Genomic DNA, 24,325 nt, shown 5'->3' on the forward strand with positions numbered 1-24,325 from the left:
TTTTTTTTTTTTTTTTTTTTGGTGGTATGCGGGCCTCTCAGTGTTGTGGCCTCTCCCATTGCAGAGCACAGGCTCCGGACACGCAGGCTCAGCGGCCATAGCTCACGGGCCCAGCCGTTCCGCAGCACGTGGGAACTTCCCGGACCGGGGCACGAACCCGTGTCCCCTGCATCAGCAGGCAGACTCTCAACCACTGCGCCACCAGGGAAGCCCGTCTGTAGATTTTTTGATGGCCATTCTGACTGGTGTGAGGTGATACCTCATTGTAGTTTTGATTTGCATTTCTCTAGTGATTAGTGATGTTGAGCATTCTTTCATGTGTTTGTTGGCAATGTATATCTTCTTTGGAGAAATGTCTATTTAGGTCTTCTCGACCTAAATTTTTGGATTGGGTAGTTTGGTTTTTTTTTGATATGAGCTGCATGAGCTGCTTGTAAATTTTGGAGATTAATCCTTTGTCAGTTGCTTCATTTGCAAATATTTTCTCCCATTCTGAGGGTTGTGTTTTCGTCTTGTTTATGGTTTCCTTTGCTGTGCAAAAGCTTTTAAGTTTCATTAGGTCCCATTTGTTTATTTTTGAGTTTATTTCCATTACTCTAGGAGGTGGGTCAAAAAGGATCTTGCTGTGATTTATGTCATAGAGTGTTCTGCCTATGTTTTCCTCTAAGAGTTTTATAGTGTCTGGCCTTACATTTAGGTCTTTAGTCCATTTTGAGTTTATATTTGTGTATGGTGTTAGGGAGTGTTCTAATTTCATTCTTTTACATGTAGCTGTCCAGTTGTCCCAGCACCACTTATGGAAGAGGCTATCTTTTCTCCATTGTATGTTCTTGCCTACCTTGTCATAAATTAGGTGACCATATGTGCGTGGGTTTATCTCTGGGCTTTCTATCCGGTTCCATTGATCTATATTTCTGTTTTTGTGTCAGTACCATACTGTCTTGATTACTATAGCTTTGTAGTATAGTCTGAAGTCAGGGAGCCTGATTCCTCCAGCTCCATTTTTCCTTCTAAAGATTGCTTTGTCTATTCCTGGTCTTTTGTGTTTCCATACAAACTTTGAAATTTTTTGTTCTAGTTCTGTGAAAAATGACATTGGTAGTTTGATAGGGATTGCATTGAATCTATAGATTGCTTTGGGTAGTATAGTCATTTTCACAAGGTTGATTCTTCCAATCCAAGAACATGGTATATCTCTCCATCTGTTTGTATCATCTTTACTTTCTTTCATCAGTGTCTTATAGTTTTCTGCATACAGGTCTTTTGTCTTGTTAGGTAGGTTTATTCCTAGGTATTTTATTCTTTTTGTTGCAGTGGTGCATGGGAGTGTTTCCTTAATTTCTCTTTCAGATATTTCATCATTAGTGTATAGGAATGCAAGAGATTTCTGTGCGTTAATATTGTATCCTGCTCCTTTACCAAATTCATTGATTAGCTCTAGTAGTTTTCTGGTAGCATCTTCAGGATTCTCTATGTATTGTATCATGTCATCTTCAAACAGTGACAGCTTTACTTCTTCTTTTCCGATTTGGATTCCTTTTATTTCTTTTTCTTCTCTGATTTCTGTGGCTAAAACTTCCAAAACTATGTTCAGTAATAGTGGTGAGAGTGGACAACCTTGTCTTGTTCCTGATCTTAGTGGAAATGGTTTCAGTTTTTCACCATTGAGAATGATGTTGGTTGTGGGTTTGTCATATATGGCCTTTATTATGTTGAGGTAAGTTCCCTCTATGCCTACTTTCTGGAGGGTTTTTATCATAAATGGGTGTTGAATTTTGTCAAAAGCTTTTTCTGAATCCATTGAGGCGATCATATGGTTTTTTCCTTCCATTTGTTAATATGGTGTATAACATTGATTGATTTGCATATATTGAAGAGTCCTTGCATTCCTGGGATAAACCCCACTTGATCATGGTGTATGATCCTCTTAATGTGCTGTTGGATTCTGTTTGCTAGTATTTTGTTGAGGATTTTTGCCTCTGTGTTCATCAGTGATACTGGTCTGTAGTTTTCTTCTTTTGTGACATCTTTGTCTGGTTTTGGTATCAGAGTGATGGTGGGCTCATAGAATGAGTTTGGGAGTGTTCCTCTCTCTGCTGTATTTTGGAAGAGTTTGAGAAGGATGGGTGTTAGCTCTTCTCTAAATGTTTGTTGGAATTCGCCTGTGAATCCATCTCTTCCTGGGCTTTTGTTTGTTGGAAGATTTTTAATCACAGTCTCAATTTCAGTGCTTGTGAATGGTCTGTTCATATTTTCTATTTCTGCCTGGTTCAGTCTCGGAAGGTTGTGCTTTTCTAAAAATTTGTCCATTTCTTCCGGGTTGTCCATTTTATTGACATATAGTTGCTTGTAGTAATCTCTCACCATCCTTTGTATTTCTGCAGTGTCACTTGTTACTTCTCCTTTTTCATTTCTAATTCTATTGTTTTGAGTCTTTTCCTTTTTTTTCTTGATGAGTCTGGCTAATGGTTTATCAATTTTGTTTATCTTCTCAAAGAACCAGCTTTTACTTTTATTGACCTTTGCAATCGTTTCCTGCATTTCTTTTTCATTTACTTCTGATCTGATCTTTATGATTTCTTTCCTTCTGCCAACTTGGGGTTTTTTTGTTCTTCTTTCTCTGATTGCTTTAGGTGTAAGGTTAGGTTGTTTATTTGAGATGTTTCTTGTTTCTTGAGGTAGGATTGTATTGCTATAAACTTGCCTGTTAGAACTGCTTTTGTTGCATCCCATAGGTTTTGGGTCGTTGTGTTTTCATTGTCATTTGTTTCTCGGTATTTTTTGATTTTCTGTTTCATTTCTTCAGTGATCTCTTGGTTATTAAGTAGTGTATTGTTTAGCCTACATGTGTTTGTACTTTTTACAGATTTTTTTTCCTGTAATTGATATCTAGTCTCATAGCGTTGTGGTCTGAAAAGATACTTGATACGATTTCAATTTTCTTAAATTTACCAAGGCTTGATGTGTGACCCAAGATATGATCTATCCTGCAGACTGTTCCCTGAGCCCTTGAGGAGAAAGTGTATTTTTTTTTTTTTTGGATGGAATGTCCTATAAATATCAATTAAGTCCATCTTGTTTAATGTATCATTTAAAGCTTGTGTTTCCTTATTTATTTTCATTTTCATGATCTGTCCATTGGTGAAAGTGGGGTGTTAAAGTCCCCTACTATGATTGTGTTACTGTCAATTTCCCCTTTAATGGCTGTTAGAATTTGCCTTATATATTGAGGTGCTCATATGTTGGGTACATAAATATTTAGGATTGTTGTATCTTCTTCTTGGATTGATCCCTTGATCATTATGTAGTGTTCTTCTTTGTCTCTTGTAATAGTCATTATTTTAAAGTCTATTTTGTCTGATATGAGAATTGCTACTCCACCTTTCTTTTGATTCCCATTTGCATGGAATATCTTTTTCCATCCCCTCACTTTCAGTCTGTATGTGTCCCTAGGTCTGAAGTGGGTCTCTTGTAGACAGCATATTTATGGGTCTTGTTTTTGTATCCATTCAGCCATTTTATGTCTTTTGGTGGGAGCATTTAATCCATTTACACTTAAGGTAATTATCAATATGTATGTTCCTATTACCATTTTCTTAAGTGTTCTTTTCTTTTTATCGAATGTCTTTTTGTTACATTGCAGTTAACACTTTTGCAAATTAGGGAGTTCATATGAGTAGAGATATTTTCTCAGATTTCTTACCCAGGAAGTATCCTTGGTCCTCACACCATGGACCTATTTTCTTCTTTTGCAACATTTGTTCTCTGCTTCAAAGTCCTGTCATTTAACTATGTACTTTCCCCCTTTCACTTCTTTTTGTTGCCTTTTTGCATCTCTTCTGTGTAACACTGTTCCTGGTGTTTTGGCCTTTGCTTCTATTGATCAACACTGTGGTTGATTATTTTAACCAAAATCATTGATCCTAGTCTTACCCACTCCCCAATTACCAGGGATCCCCTGATTGGGTCATTTTTATAAATCATTTCTCAGGGTCTATGCCAAGAGAGCACAATGTAGCTAAAATTGTAGACTTGAATCACTTGTAAGACAACCATGACAAAGCAAGAGAATGAGGCAGTTGGGGAACCCTTTAAGTATCTGTTACCTGCCACTCACTACTCACATCTTCGTGGTTTTCACCTGAGTCTGATAATGAAGGGCCTGGAGTGGGCATTCTGTGTCAGTTGCAGACCACAGTGATTCCAGACTCAGGGCCATATTGTACTATATTGAACCTGACATTATACTCTAGAAACCTCTCTTGCTATGGAGCAGCCCCAACTGAGTTAACAATTTGTGAAGGGGAAAATATGTGTCAGTTTATATCACCACTCTATGTTGGAACAGTGTATGTCCATGTACATTATGGAAATAGAGTAGGAAGTTTTCCTTTTTGCAAATGGCCACTATTTAATCTTTTAAGGACATTGAGTACTTCTGATGATGTGGAAAGTGTCAGAAAAGACACACTGGTTAGTTTTCAACATCAAATGAAAATAGCATCATCATAAAGGTTTTTCAAACTGCTCACTCATCTCTTTGGTAATTTACCTTCTTCTTTGGTACATTATGTCAAATGCCTCATTAACTTTGTCTAAAGCAAGGGTATGGGACACCAGTGCATCCAGATCGAATTTCTTATTCTTGTAGTCAGCAGCCACCTTTGGGACAGAATCGATACCTTTCCAATCTGTAATTGGCCAAAATACCAAATAAAGACATGGTGCTTGACATGAAAAGGTAGTTTAACCAGTGTTTGTCGAATGAATGAAATTATCAGGTCAGATTTGGGTTGCTTTAAATAGCTTATCCCCCTGCCATCTTTAATTTTTTGTACTTCTATCTATTAAAATTTTTTTCTTCAAAAGAAAAATTCAAGATTATTTTCTATTTCTAGATAAGGAAGTATCTCAATTTGATCACCGTCTACCTTTTGTTCCCCTATGTTGGTCCATTTTAATGCAAACTGAATTTCAGTTTGCAAATTATAGTTATCCTTCTATAAAGAAACTCTGTTTACTTTCAAGTAACTAATAGAATAAATAGCTTTCAGGTAGTCTTCAGATATGTTCTAGGCACTCAATATTTAAAAAATAAATTATTTTCCTTTCCTTTCAATAATCCTAATTATGATAATTTGAGTACTACTATGAAGAAAATTAAAAGAAAAAAAAAACTGACCACCAAAGCTTGTTCCATTTAGAGTACGGCCCATTATTAGCTCCACTGCAGAAACACTCAATCTGTTGTCACCAACGTTTACTCCAATGATGTACATACTCCCCAACCTACTGTTATGCTGTCAAGGGCTGCTCTCTGGAAGGTCAAACAAAAAGATTAGCTGAGTAAGTAGAAAAGTAAAACATGAATTCCAATGTGGGTTTGTACAATAGTTTAGGGAAATTTTACACAACTCTGCATAAAAGATAATGGCTAATGAGGTTGTAATATTGTAGATTGAGACTTGAGGCACCAGTGTTCTGTTTCAGATAGAATATCCAATAAAATTTTGAATGTCATCAAAAAAGATATTGAAAAGAAACCAAACATATTTTACTCTGTTTAATACCACACTTATGCTGAACCCAGAATGCATCTCATTGTATATCAAGAAAAATATACATACATGAAGGTAAAGAAAGATCTATAGAAGATATTATAAACTCTAGTCAACAAGTTTTTGACCAGGTACAATGGTATATATGAAGATATTTGCAATTCCAGGGACAAAGGATCAAAATTAAGTCACGAACAGAGGATGAATAAGTATTCACTAGAGTCTAAAAATGAGGCATATACTGTAAACTTAGCAGATCTCAATGTAGGATAATTTAAAAGAAATGCTATTTAAAACAGAAGGCAAAACGGTTAAACAGAAAATAACAGTGGCTGCTGCTCATCAAACATTTCTTCTGCTTCCCTATATTTTTTAGCTCTCTTGCAGTTAAGTAGAGTCATATGACTAGTTCTGGGCTATGGGCAGGAGTGACGTGTGCCATTTCCTAGCCAAAATAGAAAAGCCAGTGTACATCCCGCCAGCTGTCCCTTCTACTCTAACAACCAAGAGGACCTCATGTTGAGATTGTAAAGCCCCAAATTTGAACTTCCTTGATTGCTGAATCACTACATGGAAGACAGGCCCAGGGGATTTGCATTGATCTTTGCATGAGAGAAAGAGAAAATATTATCTTAACCTACTGCAGGTTTGGAGTTAATATAAAAATGCCAAGATTGAAAATGTAAATAAGTTTAAGAAAGATATAAACTTGTGGATGGCCATTCCGCATAGAAGCCCTATGTTATAGTTGAACATTTAAAATCTTTTGAGACTAATATTATACAAGAAAAATATAAACTTATCCCATATTGTTTGCCATAGCCAGTGGTTAACTTTGTTCTCACCTGTTGAGGCAACTTTTACTTCTACAGAAGTCCCAATAGGAATACCATTCCTGTTCATCACTGATCATTATATGAAAGAAGCAATCTGAAGTACAGTAAATTCTTTCCCTCTTCTCTCTGTCTGTCTTACTAGGGATGGGCAATGCAATGACCTAGAACTTTTAGAATGTGTTTTGAAATCTTTATTTGAATATGTATTTATAGTTTTGAGAATTTCTAACATTTCTAAATAGCAACTCTTCTAGTTTCTATACTTCTTATATGGCAGAAATATTTTTGTTTAATGTATATTGTACAGAGAGATCCACAGAGAGAGGTAAAGAGCACAGGCACTGCTTGCGACCTTAAGGTAGCTGCCTACATTACTCCTGGTTTGTTGTTTTTTTTTTAATTTAATGTTTTTCCTATTGCCCTTCTCTACATTTCTGAGCTTTGCTCCAAGCAGGGAATTAACCTCCATAATTATAACTTAGTTAAATGGGTATTATATGCAAATACAGGGTTTTATTTGGTAGCCTCTGATAACTTTTGATGAGAATTTTTAATTCTCAAAATCGTATAAAATTGTCCATTACTGTAAATTTCTAATTGTTCTGTTGGGTTCTTTAGACTTCTGTAGAGCATTAGTGGTCATTGAAATTAAGTTCATTCCCATTACTGGAATCTCCTCCACAAAGTAGAAATTAAGCTTTCCCTAGTTATGGAAGCTTTTGGTGGAAGGGTAGTTAGCCCATCTTTTTGTGATTAAACCCATCTCTTTTTATTTGGGTTCTCTAGTGTAATTCTATTCCATAATTTAAAATACGTTTCTTGGTGTAATAAATAAGTTAATAATAGAACCTGCCAAGTTTTGGATCAGTGGTTCTCAGCGTGAGAACCAATGCATGAGAATATCCTGGGTATGGGTCAATTCACTGTTACTGGAAAACAACAACTCCCCAGGTACTTCTGAAGTATAGCCAGTTTTGAGAATCTCTATCCTAGAAAAATAAGTGGGCTGAATTTCAGTGTTTGTGAAACATATGAGCTGTGGGAAGTGGAGGGAGGGATGTGGCACATTGAAGGCCACAGGTGCCAAGGACAATTGAAAAAGCAAGGCCTGAAGCTTTGGATGCAGGGGAGCGGTGCAGTACAAGGGGTCCTCACTGCATGAATGTCAGTAATAGCTAACATTTATCGAGTGCTTATTACCTGCCAGATCCTCTTTTAAGCAGTTGCACTATTATAATGAAGCCATTCTAAGAGGAAAGACCCAGGAAGGGCAGCCTTCCCAGTCTCCATTCTCTTTTGTCATATCATGTTGTGTCAGGTAAGAACCGAGGGGAAAATTGCCAAAGCCTGCTCCTGGGAGGTTGAAGTACAGAATTTCATTCTTTGTACCCTCTCTAGAGGAGAGTTTTAGGAGCCAGGCTGAGTGAAGGGGTAAATAAAAGGGAATACTGTCATAACTACTTCACAGCTCTCACTAATGAACTAAGAAGCCTCCATAGGCAGAAAAGTTAGTTGATGAATTCTTTGGTCATCTTGTTAAAAAAAACAAAACAAAACTCTACTTAGTGGCTTTTAATGCATAGCTGCATTTTCCTATTACTCTTTGCAGACAGGCTTTCTCTTATTCGTCATGATCACATGGTTAAAATGGCCACCAGCCCTGAGCCCCTCCAGCCTTTCCGGTTTCCACCATCCCCTGCCTTGCTCAGTCTCTCTGTATCTTGTTCAAATGCACGGATGAGAGATTCAGATTTGTAGCTTATCAGATAATGGGTGGAGATGTCTTTGAGTTAGTGGCCAAATCTCATTGTATGAGTTGTGAGTCTGTGGGTAGAGCGTGGATGGGGTTAGCCAAATGGGCTTCTGTGCACTCAGCAGGGGGTATAGACCAGAGAAGACTCTGAAAAGAGGGCATGGATTGCACAGGCAAGGTAACTGTGCAAGAAAATGACTCTCTGTAATCCATTAATAAGAAGTACTTATTCATCATTGTTAAATAATGGCAATTTAAAAAACCTGAACGAGAAGTCAGGCGAACTACCTTCTGGGCTGGTAGCCTCTTATTAGAATCACCTGGGGGAGATTTAAAAACTCTCATGACCAGACTGCACTCCACACCAATTAAATCACAAATTCAAAATGTCTGAGGATGGGACTCAGTTATCAGCATTTTTCAAAGCTCCCGGGTGATTCCAAATATATAAGCAAGGTTGAGAAAAACTGTTGAAGTCTGTGTTCTTACTTAGCCGTTTGAACAGTCGCTGCATCTTATTGGATTTCAATCTTCTCATCTGTAAAATAACAGGTATCCCTAAGTCCCTTCCAGCTCTAACCTGAATTCCAAGGATTCAGACTTGATTTATCTATAATCAAACAAATTTCATACAACATACAGTCAGCCTTCCTTATCTGTGGGTTCTGCATGCACGGTTACAACCAGCAAGAGATTGAAATTATTTTTAAAAATTCCAGAAAGTCCCCAAAAGCAAAACTTGAATTTGCTGCATGCTGGCAACTATTTACATGTCATTTACATTGTATTTACAACAATTTACATAGCATTTATCTTGTATTAGCTATTTTAAGTAACCTAGAGATGATTTAAAGTATACGGGAGAGGGCTTCCCTGGTGGCGCAGTGGTTGAGAGTCCGCCTGCCGATGCACGGGACGCGGGTTCGTGCCCCGGTCCGGGAAGATCCCACATGCCGCGGAGTGGCTGGGCCCGTGAGCCATGGCCGCTGAGCCTGCGCGTCCGGAGCCTGTGCTCCGCAACGGGAGAGGCCACAACAGTAAGAGGCCCGCGTACCGGAAAAAAAAAAAAAAAAAAAGTATACGGGAGAATGTGTGTAGGTTATATGCAAATACCACAGCATTTTATATAAGGGACTTGAGCATCCTAGGATTTTGATATGGAGTGGGAGTGGTCTTGGTACCAATCCCCTGCAGATGTAGAGGGAGGACTGTATTTCAAGATAACTTAAATATCATGAGGAATATCATAAAGAAAGTTGAAAGTACAGATTAAAATATGGTTTGTGGGTAGAAACTTCTTTTAATTAGTAAATAGTAATAGTTATAAATAGGTATCCTTTGGGTATGTAGCCTATGCCAAACCTCCCTAAACTTTTCTCTGGCTAGATTTAAAGATGGATGGAAATTTTTAATAAAGAAGAAATAGGAGAGTGTATAGTTTTCTTTTTGAATTGAACATTGTGAAAATAATGTATAACTTACAGTGAACAGCTCTGAATTTTGGTGTGGAAATGTTGTGGATTTTTTTTTTTTTTTACCTTGATGCGAACTTTATGTGAACTTCCTTTGCCTTTGGTGGAGCCACTTCTACCTTCTCAATGGAAAATGGTCCACCAGGCTTCCAGAGTATGGCTGCTCTGCACCTGATAACCTAGGAAAAAGAATATGGGGGCAGAAAAGGAAACTCCTTAGGCTTGGGAGTTGGAGAAATCCTGTATTAATGATTATTTGAAGGTTGAATCCAATTCTTCTGCACTCAAGCCAAAAAAAAAAAAAAAAGAAACCATCGCTTAAATATACGCTGAATGTAGCCTCTTGAACCTCAAAACAACTTTTCTTGTCCTATCAGTCTCTGTATTCAAATTAGTCTTGCAATTCTAACTATATTTACATAATGCTACACAACCAAGAGGATAGATGTCATACTTTTGATCTTACCATGAATGAAGTTGTCCAGTGTCAGGGTAGAAATGACTTTGCAGTGTAGGAGTTTTTTTTGTGATCTTAGGTATGGTAGAGAATCAATTTTGGGGTGGAGGCAGGGATGGAGACCATCTAGTTGTGGCAATTCATCAAATGGTGGTGGTCCCTGGCAGACTGAGATTGACGAGGTTGTTGGTGGTACGGTAGTTCTTAAGGGTTCTGATTTCAGCCCACCACTGTTCTCATTATAAATTCTCTTCTTATGTGGTCTCACCTGTTTTTATAGATTCAGCTACTACCTTTATGTAGATGACATTCACAATCTGTATCTATGGATAGACTTGTCCCTAAGCTTTAGATTCTATTCATCAGCTACTTGAATGTCCTACAGGTACCTCAAATTCCACATGGTAAAACATATACACACCATTATTTCTTTCTTCTGCCACCACCCTCCCCCTGCCCAGTGGTGGACCTAACACGCAATCTGTTCTTTACTTTTTACTTTATTCTCTGTTTCAGTGAGTGGCCATGTAACCTACTCATTCATCCAAGAAAGAAACCTGGGAAGTAGCCTTAATTTTTCTCTTTCCCTCAGTCTCCACAATCTAAAAGTTTCTGTTATCTGTCCCTTCTTCTCCATTCCTGCTGCTACTGTGTGGTCCAGTCCTCATTACCTTTCACCTGGCTTGGGTTCATCACCTTCAAGTCCATCTTCTATAGAACTGCTATCTCAACTATAATTCTGATCATGCTCTTTCCCTACCTAAAAATGATATTGCCACCAATTGTTTATCAGAATCTGTCGACATGGTCTACGAGGCTCTCCATGATCATCTTCCTGTTATTCTCTCCAACCTTATTTCTGGTCACTTCCAGGCACAAAAAATATTCTGGAGATTCTCCTCATGTTGTTTCATCTGCCTGTACAATTGTCTCCTCCTTTACCTGGTGAATTCTTACATCTGTAAGTTTCCTCTTAGATGTCACCTTCTCTGTGAAGCCAGGCTAAGTTAGGAGCACTTTCTCTCTCTTTTTTTATTATTCTTGCACACTCTTATAATTACTATGTCTCTCTGTGAGATCCTTGAAGGAGGGGGTATATCTTTGACTCTGGAAAGTTTGATGTAGGAGGGTTTGATATATTGCCTATTAAAGGACTGAAAAAACTGAGGAAAGGCAAAGCACATTAAGGGAATAAAAGAAAAGGGGAAGGAGAAGGAGAGGTATTAAGATTAAGACTCTCTCCCACTTTAGGAGTATAGAAACTACTTGGGCAATGAGGTGTTGGTAAATAGACAAGCGCACAGATTGACACAATTATGACATAAAGAAGACTATACTTACTTTCTCTGTAGTACTCATGCTGATTTTCTCCATGTTCTTCTGGCCACAGATGAATATATTGAGAAAGGGAGATTCTGGTTACAACTTTCAAAGTCCAAGAGAGTAAACATCACTGTTTGATCAAGAGGCTGGGTCCTGAGCTTTGTGTATAATCAGGAAATTAACACACCCGATGCTTGGAAGCTCAGATTTTCCTGTTCCTTAAGGGAGGTTCCTAAGTATGGTATGAAATAGACTTAGCTCAGTGAAAATGCACAAAAGGTGAATTTGTGTAAACTTTTTTTTCTTCTCTCAATCATGAAGTTCTTTTGGTCTTTTAAATGTCCAAGTTTAAAATTTCTCATAGCGTGTATAGAATTGTGTCTATGTTGTTTTTCAAATGCAGATATGATCTCTGTAACTCTAAACTTGAGTAATCCATTTGATTTTCCAAGCATGTGTCGCATTTTCGAGGAATTAGGATGTTACTAGACAGTTTTATCTAGTAGTTTAGCATAAGCTCCTCACCTCTTGGTATTCTGAGCTGGTCACTCAGAGAAATTGAAACCAGTTTCTGTAAGAAGTCTAACAATCAGGATTTGGATTTGACCAAATCTCTGTATGTGGATTAAGAGAGTCTTGACCAGGACCCTGATGAACATGGGGACAAGGAAATACATTCCCAATGAAAGGCAACACCAGTGGGAAAGTTTTAGCTAGAGGGGAAGAGAAGAAGATTAAATGCTCTTTCTGTGTCATGATATGAGCATATGATTTTTCTTCCTTAGCCTGTTGGATTATGGTGGATTATATCAACTAATTTTCAAATGTTGAACCAGCTTTACATACCTGGAACACATTCTACTTGGTGTACTAGTTTTCTTTCTTTGCACTGTCTCTGCCTGATTTTGTTTTCATAGTAATACTAATTTCATAAAATTATTTCCTCTTCTATTTTCTGTGAGGGATTGTGTAGAATTGGTGTTAATTCTTTAAATGTTTGGGTGAATTCTTCAGTGAAACCATCTGGGTCTACAGATTTCTAATTTGGGATGTTTAAAATTTTAAATTGTGAATTCAGTTACCTTCATATTTGTGGGGCTATGTAAGTGATCTGTTTCGTATTTGGTGAGTTGTGGTAGTTAGCGGTTTTTGAGCAATTACTCCATTTTATCTAAGTTGTCAAATTTATGTGTGTAGAGTTGTTAATAGTATTCTCTTATTACTCTTTTGATGTTTGCAGTGTCAGTAGTTATATACTCTGTATTATTCCTGCTTATTGGTAATTTGTATGTTCTTCCTGTTTTTCTTTGTCAGTGTTGCCAGAGGTTTGTTAATTTTATTGATCTTTTCAAAGAACAAGCTCTGTTTCATTGATTTTTCTCTATTTTTTTCTTTTCAATTTTGCCGATTTTTGCTATTAACTTATTTTGTTCTTTCTGTTTGTTTTTAGTTTATTTTGCTCTTTTATTTCTGGGGTCATGAAGCGTGAATGTGCATTATTGATTTGCAGTTTTTCCTCTTTTTTAATGTAAGCGTTTGGTGCCATATATCAGATTCAGTGCAGCTTTAGCTGTGTCACACAAATTTTGGTATGTTTTTCGTTTTCATTCAGGTATATGTATTTTTAAAACTTTCCCTTGAATCTTCTTCTTTGACCTACAGATTATTTAGAAGTGTGTTGTTTAGCTTCCAGGTGCTTAGAGATTTTCCTTTTATTTCTGTTATTGATGTTTATGATTTCTGTTATTGATTTCTAGTTCAGTTCCATTGTGATCAGATAACAAACTGTATGATTTCAATTCTTTTTCCTTTGTTGAGATTTGTTTAATGGCCCAGGATATGATCTATCTTGGAATCTGTTTCATGGGCACTTGAAATGAATGTGTATTCTGCCGCTTTTGGGTGGAATGTTCAATAAATGTCTCTTAGGTTCGATTAATTGATGGTGTTATAAGTTCTTCTATACCTTTGCCTTCTTTCTAATTTGTCTATCAATTTTTCAGACAGGGATTTTGAAGTCTTTAACTAAAGTTGGTCATTTGTCTACTTTTCCTTTCAGTTCTATCAGCTTTTGCCTCACAAATTTGTAGCTCTGGGTGCATACACATTTAGGATTGCTGTTTCCTCTTGGTGGATTGCCCTTTTATCATTATATAATATTCTGCTCTGCCTCTGATAATTTTATTTTCTCTGAAGTCCACTTTATCTGATATTAATATAGTCACTCTTACTTTATTTTGATTAATGTTTGCATGATATATATTCTTTACCTCTTCCCTTTCAACCTGCCTATATATAAAGTGACTTTCTTATAGACAGCGTACATTTGAGTCATGATTTTAAATCTACTCTACCAATTTCTGTCTTTTTAAAAAACAACTTTATTGAGATATAATTGACTTAATATACAATTCACCCGTTTAAATCATACAATTCAGTTTTTTTGTAGATTCACAGATATGTGCAACTATCACCACAATCAATTTTAAAATACTTTCATCACCTCAGAAAGAAACCCATACCTCTCTATTCCTTTCTCATCAACCCCCCCCACCCCAAACCACCACCCTGGCCCAATGCAACCATTCATCTACCTTTTGTCTGTATAGATTTACCTATTCTGGATGTTTTTACTGAATAGAATCATATGATATGTGGTCTTTTATGACTGACTTCTTTCACTTAGCAGTATGTCCTCGAGGTCCATCCATGTTGTGGCATGTATCAATAATTCATTCCTTTTTATGGCCAAACATATTCCATTGTATTAATATAGTACATTATCTATTCATCAGTTAATGCTTATTTGGGTTGTTTCCAATTTTTGACTATTATGAATAATGCTGCTATAGTCATTCATGCACGTTTTTGTGTGGACATATGTTTTTATTTCTCTTGGGTGTATACTTAGAAAATAAATTGCTGGGTTATATGGTAGAACTCTATGTTTAATTCTTTGAGGAACTGCCAGACCATTTTCCAGAGTGGTTGCACCCTTTTACATTCCCACCAGCAGTGTATGACGATTATGATTTCTCCACATCCTTGTCAACATCTGACATTATCCTATTTTTAAAATTATAGCCGTCCTAGTAGGTACAAAGTGGTATCTCACTGTGATTTTGATTTGAATTTCTCTGACGTCTAATGATGTCGACCATCTTTTCATGTGCTTATTGGCCATCTGTATATCTTCTTTGGAAAGATGTCTATTCAGATTATTTGCCTGTTTTCAATTAAGCTCTTTGTCTTTTTTATTAAGTCATAAGAATTCTTTACTCTAGATACACATATCTCTTATCAAATATATGATTTGAAAATATTATCTACCATTCTGTGGGTTGTCTTTTCATTTTCTCGATAATATCCTTAGAAGCACAAAAATGTTTTATTTTGATGAAGTCCAACTTATTTATTTCCCCTTCTTCTTCCTCTTCTTCTTCTTCTTGTGTTGTATCTAAGAAACCACTGCCTACTCCAATGTTACAAAGATTTACACTGATCAATTTTTTCTAAGTTTTATAGTTTTAGTGTTTACATTTAGGTCTTTGATCCATTTTGAGTTAATTTGTATATGATGTGAGGTGAAGATCCAACATTTTCTTTCGTGTGAGGATATCCAGTTATCCTAGCACCATTTGTTGAAAAGATATTCTTTCTCTATTGGATGTCTTGGTACACTTGTCAGCTGACAACTGCATGGGCCTGGTGAGTGCTGCGGAAGGGTCTGCAGTGGCTGCAAGAGCTATTGGGGTTCTCAGGGGTACCTCTAGGTCCAATGGCTAGGGATCAAGGCAGGCAATGGTGGTGTCTGTGCAGCGGCTCAGCTGTGGGAAGAAGCTGCAAGTGTCTGTGTAGTGGCAGGGGCTGGTTGCAGACACACATGCAGTGGCAAGGGCCATTGCTAGTAGCAAAGGCTGGGGCCAGCTGTGGGTGCACCTACAGCTCTGGGGGCCCTGGCTGTTGGCAAGAACTCCTGTGGTATAGGGTCTTGCCATGGGCATGTGTGTAGCAGTGGAGGCTGGTGATAGAAGTCAGGCTGGTGGGATGCAGTTGTACAGGTAGACTGGCTAGCTGTAGGTGAGCACAGTGGTGCAGCCCAGTGACAGGGGTCAGTCAGGTCGGGGCTGACAAGCAGCTATGGCGCCCTTGTTGTTGGTGTACACTCCTGTGGTTGCAGGGTCTTGCAACTGGCACATGGCAGTGGACAGGCTTGGACCAGTGGAGTGCAGGTGCAAAGCTGGAGCGGCTCATTGCAGGTAGGCCCAGCAGTGCAGACTAGTGACTGGAGATAGGGCAAAATCAAGACCCACAAGCAGCTGTGGGGCTGCATTCGCAAGGCTGCAGGGTTTTGCCGTGGGTATGCACTTGGCAGTGGAGGCTTTAAGTGGGAGTCAGGCTGGCAGCATGCAGATGCACAGCTGGAGGCACTAGCCCCGAGCATGTGCACGGTCAGTCACAGGGGTCTAGGCTGGTGTCTCTGCACTTGTACAGAGGCTGGGGCTGGCTGCCTGTGCAATCCCAGGCTCTGGCAGGGAGGAAGGAGAAGGAGCAGGGAGGGACTCAGGCTGCTGAGTGAAATCTGGGGTGAAAACTGGTGAAATCTGCAGGGGGTCCATGGTAGCTATGCAGGGGAAGGGGAGGGGGAGACTGACTCATTACTGTCGGGGGCTGGTGGTGGTGGAATTCAGGTTCCCCACTAGCTGTCATCACCTCCTAAGGCGGAGACTGCTCCTTATACTTCTGGACAGAGGTGAGAATTCCAACTCTCCGTTCAGCTTCCACTGACACCTCCCCAGTTGGAAAGGATAGCAGTGCCTTGTTACTGCTATCACATGGCCCCTGTGACACAATGGGGAGTGAGTGTGTGTGTGCGTGTTCGTGTGTGTATGTGTGTGTGTGTGTAAGGGTAGCCTAATTATTGCTGGGTGGTAGTGAAAGTTCTGACTCTTCACCAGGGCTCCTCTGACACCACCTCAGGAAGGAGGGAAGGGGTGCCTCATTATTGCTGGGTGGGCATGGAAGTCTAGGCTTCCCACCCACACTATGGAGTGGGTGCTCCTTACTGCCAGGTGGGGTTGAAATTCCCAGATCCTTCCTTTGCCTTCTCTGACAGCACCCTGGTGGGTGGGGCTACAGTTCTTTCTGTTGTGTTTTGGTGGGAGTAGAGTAGCTATTATCTAAATGTTTTCTGTTTTACTAGGCTGCCCCTTTTGTAACTCTTTGGTTAGAGAGAGCAGGCTTTTGTTGGGGCCTTATTTTTTTGTCTGTGCCTGTTGGTGTTTTGAGGTTTCTGGCTTCTTCAGCTCTAAGTCTGAGATATATGAGGCATGCAGAAAACCCAGGTAACTCACACCCATACATTCCTTGGGTCTCCAGGTCTCTAGCCTTCTGCCTTCTTCTCTCCACCTTTCAGAAAGCAAACAAATTAAAACCCCCCCAAACCCCACACAATATAGGAAATAATTATAAAAATATCAGCAAACAAAATATTGTAGATGCATTATATGTGGAATCTTAAAAGAAAGTTACAAATGAACTTATATACAAAACAGAAATAGACCCACAGGCATAGAAAACAAACTTATGGTTACCAAAAGGGAAAGTGGGGAGGGATAAATTAGGAGTTTGGGATTAACATATACACATGACTACATATAAAATAGATAACCAACAAGGGCCTACTGTATAGCACACGGAACTCTCCTCAATATTTTGTAATAACCTATAAGGGAAAATAATCTGAAAAAAAATAGATGTATACATACATACGTATAACTGAATCACTGTGCTATATACCTAAAATTAACACAGCATTGTAAATCAACTATACTTCAATTAAAAAAGTAATGTAGATGGATTAAACTCATACCAAAAAAACCCTACAAATTAATGTCAAACTTTAATCAGTAGGTTTATTAGTGAAAAAAGCAGAAAGGAGCATTGCTGAGGATGTTTATGCTCCATTTTCAACATCTGGGATCTCAAAATGAGAAGACACAGTGGATGCTGAAACACAAAACTTCAAACACTGAAATGACTGACTTGCCTGCATAAATGTGGCTAGGACAAAATAATTACAGCATGAGTATTTTAAAGGACAAAATTGTCTACCTGCCCCCATTTGTTATGTCTACATTTATCTCCCCTCTTTCCTCATAGGCACCAGAAAATGTCCCCTGGATCAAGTCCAGTGGGTAACTGGCAATCATAGGATTTGACTTTAGTAATAGGAAGCAGAGACAATAATCATCTCTGCTTATGAGCCCTGGAAGTCATCTCATTTGGATCCGTAGTTACAGGGTGCACTTCACTCCTTCAGTTTTTTTTTTTTTTTGCATTTCTTTTTCTTTTCTTCCAGTTTTATTGAGATATAATTTACATACAGTGTAAGTTTAAGGTGTAAAGCATAAGGATTTGACTTACATACATCATGAAATGATTACCACAATAAGTTTAGTGAACATAGATTATCTCATATAGATACAAAATTAAAGAAATAGAAAAAATTTTTTTCCTTGTGATGAGAACTCTTAGGATTTACTCTTTATTTTTTTAATAGATCTTTATTGGAGTATAATTTCTTCACAATACTGTGTTAGTTTCTGTTGTACAACAAAGTGAATCAGCCATATGCATACATATATCCCCATATCCCCTCCCTCTTGAGCCTCCCTCCCATCTTCCCTATCCCACCCCTCTAGGTTGTCACAAAACACCTAGGTGATCTCCCTGTGCTATGCTTCTGCTTCCCACTAGCTAACTATTTTATATTTGGTAGTATATATATGTCGATGCTACTCTCACTTTGCCCCAGCGTCCCCATCTCCCTGCCGTGTCCTCAAGTCCATTCTCTATGTCTACATCTTTATTCCTGCCCTGCCACTAGGTTCATCAGTACCATTTTTTTTTTTTTTGATTCCATATATATGTGTTAGCATATGGTATTTGTTTTTCTCTTTCTGACTTACTTCATGCTGTATGACAGACCCTAGGTCCATCCACCTCACTACAGATAACTCAGTTTTGGTTCTTTTCTTTTTTTTTTTTTGCGGTACGAGGGCCTCTCACTGTTGTGGCCTCTCCCGTTGCGGAGCACAGGCTCCGGACGCACAGGCTCAGCGGCCATGGCTCACGGGCCCAGCCGCTCCGTGGCATGTGGGATCTTCCCGGACTGGGGCACGAACCCTTGTCCCCTGCTTCGGCAGGTGGACTCTCAACCACTGCACCACCAGGAAAGCCCAGTTTTGTTTCTTTTTATGGCTGAGTAATAGTCCATTGTATATATGTGCCATATCTTCTTTATCCATTCATCTGTTGATGGACATTTAGGTTGCTTCCATGTCCTGGCTATTGTAAATAGTGCTGCAATGAACATTGTGGTACATGTCTCTTTTTGAATTACGGTTTTCTCAGGGTATATGCCCAGTAGTGGGATTGCTGGGTCATATGGTAGTTCTGTTTTTAGTTTTTTAAGGAAGCTCCATGCTGTTCTCCATAGTGGCTGTATCAATTTACATTCCCACTAACAGTGCAGGAGGGTTCCCTTTTCACCCCACCCTTTCCAGCATTTACTGTTTCGAGATTTTTTGATAATGGCCATTCTGACTGGTGTGAGGTGATACCTCATTGTACTTTTGACTTGCATTTCTCTAATAATTAGTGATGTTGAGCATATTTTCATGTGCTTTTTGGCCATCTGTATGTCTTCTTTGGAGAAATGTCTATTTAGATCTTCCCCCCATTTTTTGATGGGGTTGTTTGTTTTTTAATATTAAGCTCCATGCACTGTTTGTATATTTTGGAGATTAATCCTTTTTCAGTTGCTTCATTTGCAAATATTTTCTCCCATTCTGAGAGTTGTCTTTTTGTCTTGTTTATGGTGTCCTTTGCTGTGCAAAAGCTTTGAAGTTTAATTAGGTCCAATTTGTTTCTTTCTCTTTTTCTTTTCATTACTGTAAGAGGTGAGTCAAAAAAGATCTTGCTGTGTTTTATGTCAAAGAGTGTTTTTCCTATGTTTTCCTCTAAGAGTTTTATAGTGTCTGGCCTTACATTTAGGTCTTTAATCCATTTTGAGTTTATTTTTGGGTAGGGTGTTAGGGAATGTTCTAGTTTCATTCTTTTACATGTAGCTGTCCAGTTTTCCCAGCACCACTTATTGAAGAGGTTGTCTTTTCTCCACTGTATGTTCTTACCTCCTTTGTCGTAAATTAGATGACCATATGTGCGTGGATTTATCTCTGGGCTTTCTATCCTATACTATTGGTCTATATTTTTGTTTCTGTGACAGTACTATACTGTCTTGTTTACTAAAGCTTTGTAGTATAGTTTGAAGTCAGGGAGCCTGATTCCTCCAGCTCTGTTTTTTTCCCTCAAGATTGCTTTGGCTATTCAGGGTCTTTTGTGTTTCCATACAAAGTGTAAAATTTTTTGTTCTAATTCTGTGAAGAATGCCATTGGTAGTTTGATAGGGATTACACTGAATCTGTAGATTGCTTTGGGTAGTATAGTCATTTTCACAATATTGATTCTTCCAATCCAAGAACATGGTATGTCTCTCCATCCGTTTGTGTCATCTTTGATTTCTTTCATCAGTGTCTTATAGTTTTCTAAATACAGGTCTTTTACCTCTTTGGGTAGGTTTATTCCTAGATATTTTATTCTTTTTGTTGCGATGGTAAATGGGATTTTTCCCTTAATTTCTCTTTCTGATTCTTCATTGTAAGTGTATAGGAATGCCAGAGATTTGTGTCCATTAATTTTGTATCCTGCAACCTTACCAAATTCATTAATTAGTTCTAGTAGTTTTCTGATGGCATCTTTAGGATATTCTATGTGTAGTCTCATGTCATCTGCAAACAGTGACAGTCTTACTTCTTCTTTTCCAATTTGTGTTCCTTTTATTTCTTTTTCTTCTCTGATTGCCATGGCTAGGACTTCCAAAACTATGTTGAATAATAGTGGTGAGAGTGGACCTTCTTGTCGTGTTCCTGATCTTAGTGGAAATGCTTTCAGTTTTTCACCATTGAGTATGATGTTGGCTGTGGGTTTGTCATATATGGCCTTTATTATGTTGAGGTAGTTTCCCTCTATGCCCATTTTCTGGAGAGTTTTTATCATAAATGGGTGTTGAATTTTGTCACAAGCTTTTTCTGCATCTATTGAGATGATATATGGTTTTTATTCCTTAATTTGTTAATATGGTGTATCACATTGATTGATTTTTGTATATTGAAGAATCCTTGCATCCCTGGAATAAATCCCACTTGATCATGATGTATTATCCCTTTAATATGTTGTTGGATTCTGTTTGCTCATGTTTAGTTCAGGATTTTTGCATCGATGTTCATCAGTGATTTTGGTCTATAATTTTCTTTTTTGTGATATCTTCTTCTGGTTTTGGTATCAGGGTGATGGTGGCTTCGTAGAATGAATTTGGCAGTGTTCCTCCCTCTGCAATTTTTTGGAAGAGTTTGAGAAGGATCAGTATTAGCTCTTCTCTAAATGTTTGATAGAATTCGCCTGTGAAGTCATCTGGTCCTGGACTTTTGTTTGTAGGAAGATTTTTAATTATAGTTTGAATTTCATTACTTTTGATAGGTCTGTTTATGTTTTCTAAATCTTCCTGGTTCAGTTATGGAAAACTGTACCTTTCCAAGAATTTGTCCATTTCTTCATGGTTGTCCATTTTATTGGCATATAGTTTTTTGTAGTAGTCTCTTATAATCCTTTGTATTTCTGTGGTGTCAGTTGTGATTTCTCCTTTTTCATTTCTAATTTTATCGATTTGTGTCCTCTCCTTTTTTCCTTGATGAGTCTGGCTAAGGGTTTGTCAATTTTGTTTATCTTCTCAAAGAAGCAGCTTTTAGTTTTATTGATCTTTGCTAATGTTTTCTTCTTTTCTATTCCATTATTTCTTCTTTTAAACTTTTTAAAATTAACTTTATTTTTTATAGCAGTTTTATGCTCACAGCAAAATTGTTTGGAAAGTACAGTGAATTCTCATATATGCCCATTCCCACACATGTACATCCTCCCCCACTATGAGCATCTGTACTATAGTGGTGCGTTTGTTACAGTCAATGAACATACATTGACATATCATTATCACCCCAAATCATTAATTTATATTAGGGTTCACTCTTGGCATTGTACATTCTGTGGGCTTGACAAATGTATAATAACATGTACCCATTGTAATATCATATAGAATAGATTCATTGTCCTAAAAATCCTCTGTAGTCTGCCTATTTATCCCTCCCCTGCCCCATTAACCCCTTATAACCACTGCTCCTTTTGTTGTTTCCATAGATTTGTCTTTTCCTGAATGTCATATAGTTGGAATCATACAGTATGTAGCCTTTTCAGATTGGCGTCTTTCACTTAGAAATATCCATTTAAATTTCCTCCATGTCTTTTCATGGCTGGATAGCTCATTTCTTTTCAACACTGAATAATATTCCATTGTTTGTATGTACCACAGTTTTGTGTATCCATTCACTTACTGAAGGACATCTTGGTTGCTTCTAAGTTTTGGTAGTTTTGAAAAAAGCTGTTATAAACATTCATGTGCAGGTTTTTGTATGGATATTTTGTATGAACAGTTTTCAGTTCTTTTGGGTAAGTACCAAGGAGCATAGTTTCTGAATTATGTAGTAAGACTATGTTTAGTTTTTTTAAGAAATCACAAAAATAACTTCCAAAGTGGCTGCACCATTTTGCTTTCCTAACAGCAATGAGTGAGAGTTCCTGTTGCTCCACATCCCTGCCAGCATTTGGTGTGTGAGTGTTTAGGATTTTTGCTGTTCTAGTAGGTGTGTAGTGCCATCTCATTGTTGTTTTCATTTGCAATTCTCTAATGACATGTGATGTCAAACATATTTTTATAGCTTTATTTGCTATTTGTATATCTTCTTTGGTGAGGTGTCTGTTAAGTCTTTGGCCCACTTTTCAATAGAGTATTTTCTTATTGTTGAGATTTAAGAGGTTTTTATATATTTTGGATAAGTCCTTTATCAGATAGGTCTTATATTTCGAATTTTATATTATTTTATTTTTTTATACAGCAGGTTCTTATTATTTATCTATTTTATACATCTTAGACTATATATGTCAATCCCAATCTTCCAGTACATCCCCCCACTGTCCCACCACCCCCGCTTTTCCCCTTTTGTGTCCATACGTTTGTTCTCTACATCTGTGTCTTAATTTCTGCCCTGCAAATTGGTTCATCTGTACCATTTTTCTAGATTCCACATATATGCATTAATATACGATATTTGTTTTTCTTTTTCTGACTTACTTCACTTTGTATGATGGTCTCTAGGTCCATCCACATCTCTACAAATTACCCAATTTCATTCCTTTTTATGGCTGAGTAATATTCCATTGTATATATGTACCACATCTTCTTTATCCATGCATCTGTCGATGGGCATTTAGGTTGCTTCCATGACCTGGCTATTGTAAACAGTGCCACAATGAACATTGTCATGCATGTGTCTTTTTGAATTATAGTTTTCTCTGGGTATATGCCCAGTAGTGGGATTGCTGGGTCATATGGTAATTCTATCTTTAGTTTTTAAAGGACCCTCCGTACTGTTCTCCATAGTGGCTGTATCAATTTACATTCCCACCAACAGTGCAAGAGGGTCCCCTCTGGTAGAGCTAATCAATGAATTTGGTAAAGTTGCAGGATACAAAATTAATACACAGAAATCTCTTGCATTCCTATACACTTACAATGAAAGAGCAGAAAGAGAAATTAAGGAAACAGTCCCATTTACCATTGCCAAAAAAAGAATAAATTACCTAGGAATAAGCCTAACTAAGGAGGTAGAAGAACTGTACTTAGAAAACTATAAGACACTGATGAAAGAAATCAAAGATGACACAAATGGATGGAGAGATATACCATGTTCTTGGATTGGAAGCATCAATACTGTGAAAATGACTATACTACCCAAAGCAATCTAGAGATTCAGTACAATCCCTATCAAACTACCAATGGCATTTTTTACAGAACTAGAACAAAAAATCTTAAAATTTGTGTGGAGACACAAAAGACCCCAAATTGCCAAAGCAATGTTGAGGGTAAAAAACGGAGCTGGAGGAATCAGACTCCTTGACTTCAGACTATACTACAAAGCTACAGTAATCAAGACAATATGGTACTGGCACAAAAACAGAAATATAGATCAATGGAACAGGATAGAAAGCCCAGAGTTAAGCCCACACACTTATTGTCAACTAATCTATGACAAAGGAGGCAAGGGTATACAATGGAGAAAAGATAGTCTCTTCAGTAAGTGGTGCTGGGAAAACTGGACAGCTACATGTAAAAGAATGAAATTAGAACACTTCCTAACACCATACACAAAAATAAACTCAAAATGGATTAAAGACGTAAATGTAAGACCAGACACTATAAAACTCTTAGAGGAAAACATAGGAAGAGCACTCTTGGACGTAAATCAGCACAAGATCCTTTTTGACCCACCTCCTAGAGTAATGGATATAAAAACAAAAATAAACAAATGGGACCTAATAAAACTTAAAAGCTTTTGCACAGCAAAGGAAACTATAAATAAGATGAAAAGACAACCCTCAGAATGGGAGAAAATATTTGCAAATGAATCAATGAAGAAAGGATTAATCTCCAAAATATATAAACAGCTCATGCAGCTCAATATTAAGAAAACAAACAACCCAATCAGAAATGGGGGGAAGATCTAAATAGACATTTCTCCAGCGAAGACATACAGATGTCCAAGAGGCATGTGAAAAGCTACCCAATAATTACTAATTGTTAGAGAAATGCAAATCAAAACTGCAATGAGGTATCACCTCACACTGCTTAGAATGGGCATCATCAGAAAATCTACAAACAACAAATGCTGGAGAGAGTGGGGAGAAAAGGGAACCCT

The 24,325-nt window shown here is 37.8% G+C and overlaps 1 long non-coding RNA gene and 1 pseudogene across 1 annotated transcript; both read right to left on the bottom strand.

The window, feature by feature from the left end:
- Positions 1-5,279, bottom strand: part of LOC114903062 — a 10,815-nt pseudogene extending 5,536 nt beyond the window's left edge.
- A 4,360-nt stretch (positions 5,280-9,639) lies between these two features.
- On the bottom strand, positions 9,640-11,564 carry LOC114902355. The gene is made up of 2 exons (XR_003795490.1): positions 11,418-11,564; positions 9,640-9,798 (listed from the first exon to the last, which is right to left on the bottom strand). It is a non-coding gene; the product is annotated as an uncharacterized LOC114902355 (long non-coding RNA).
- Between the last annotated feature and the right edge of the window lie 12,761 nt (positions 11,565-24,325).

The sequence above is a fragment of the Monodon monoceros genome, unplaced genomic scaffold (assembly GCF_005190385.1).
Source record: "Monodon monoceros isolate NGI ecotype Baffin Bay Population unplaced genomic scaffold, NGI_Narwhal_1 Super_Scaffold_20, whole genome shotgun sequence".
Lineage (NCBI taxonomy): Eukaryota > Metazoa > Chordata > Mammalia > Artiodactyla > Monodontidae > Monodon > Monodon monoceros.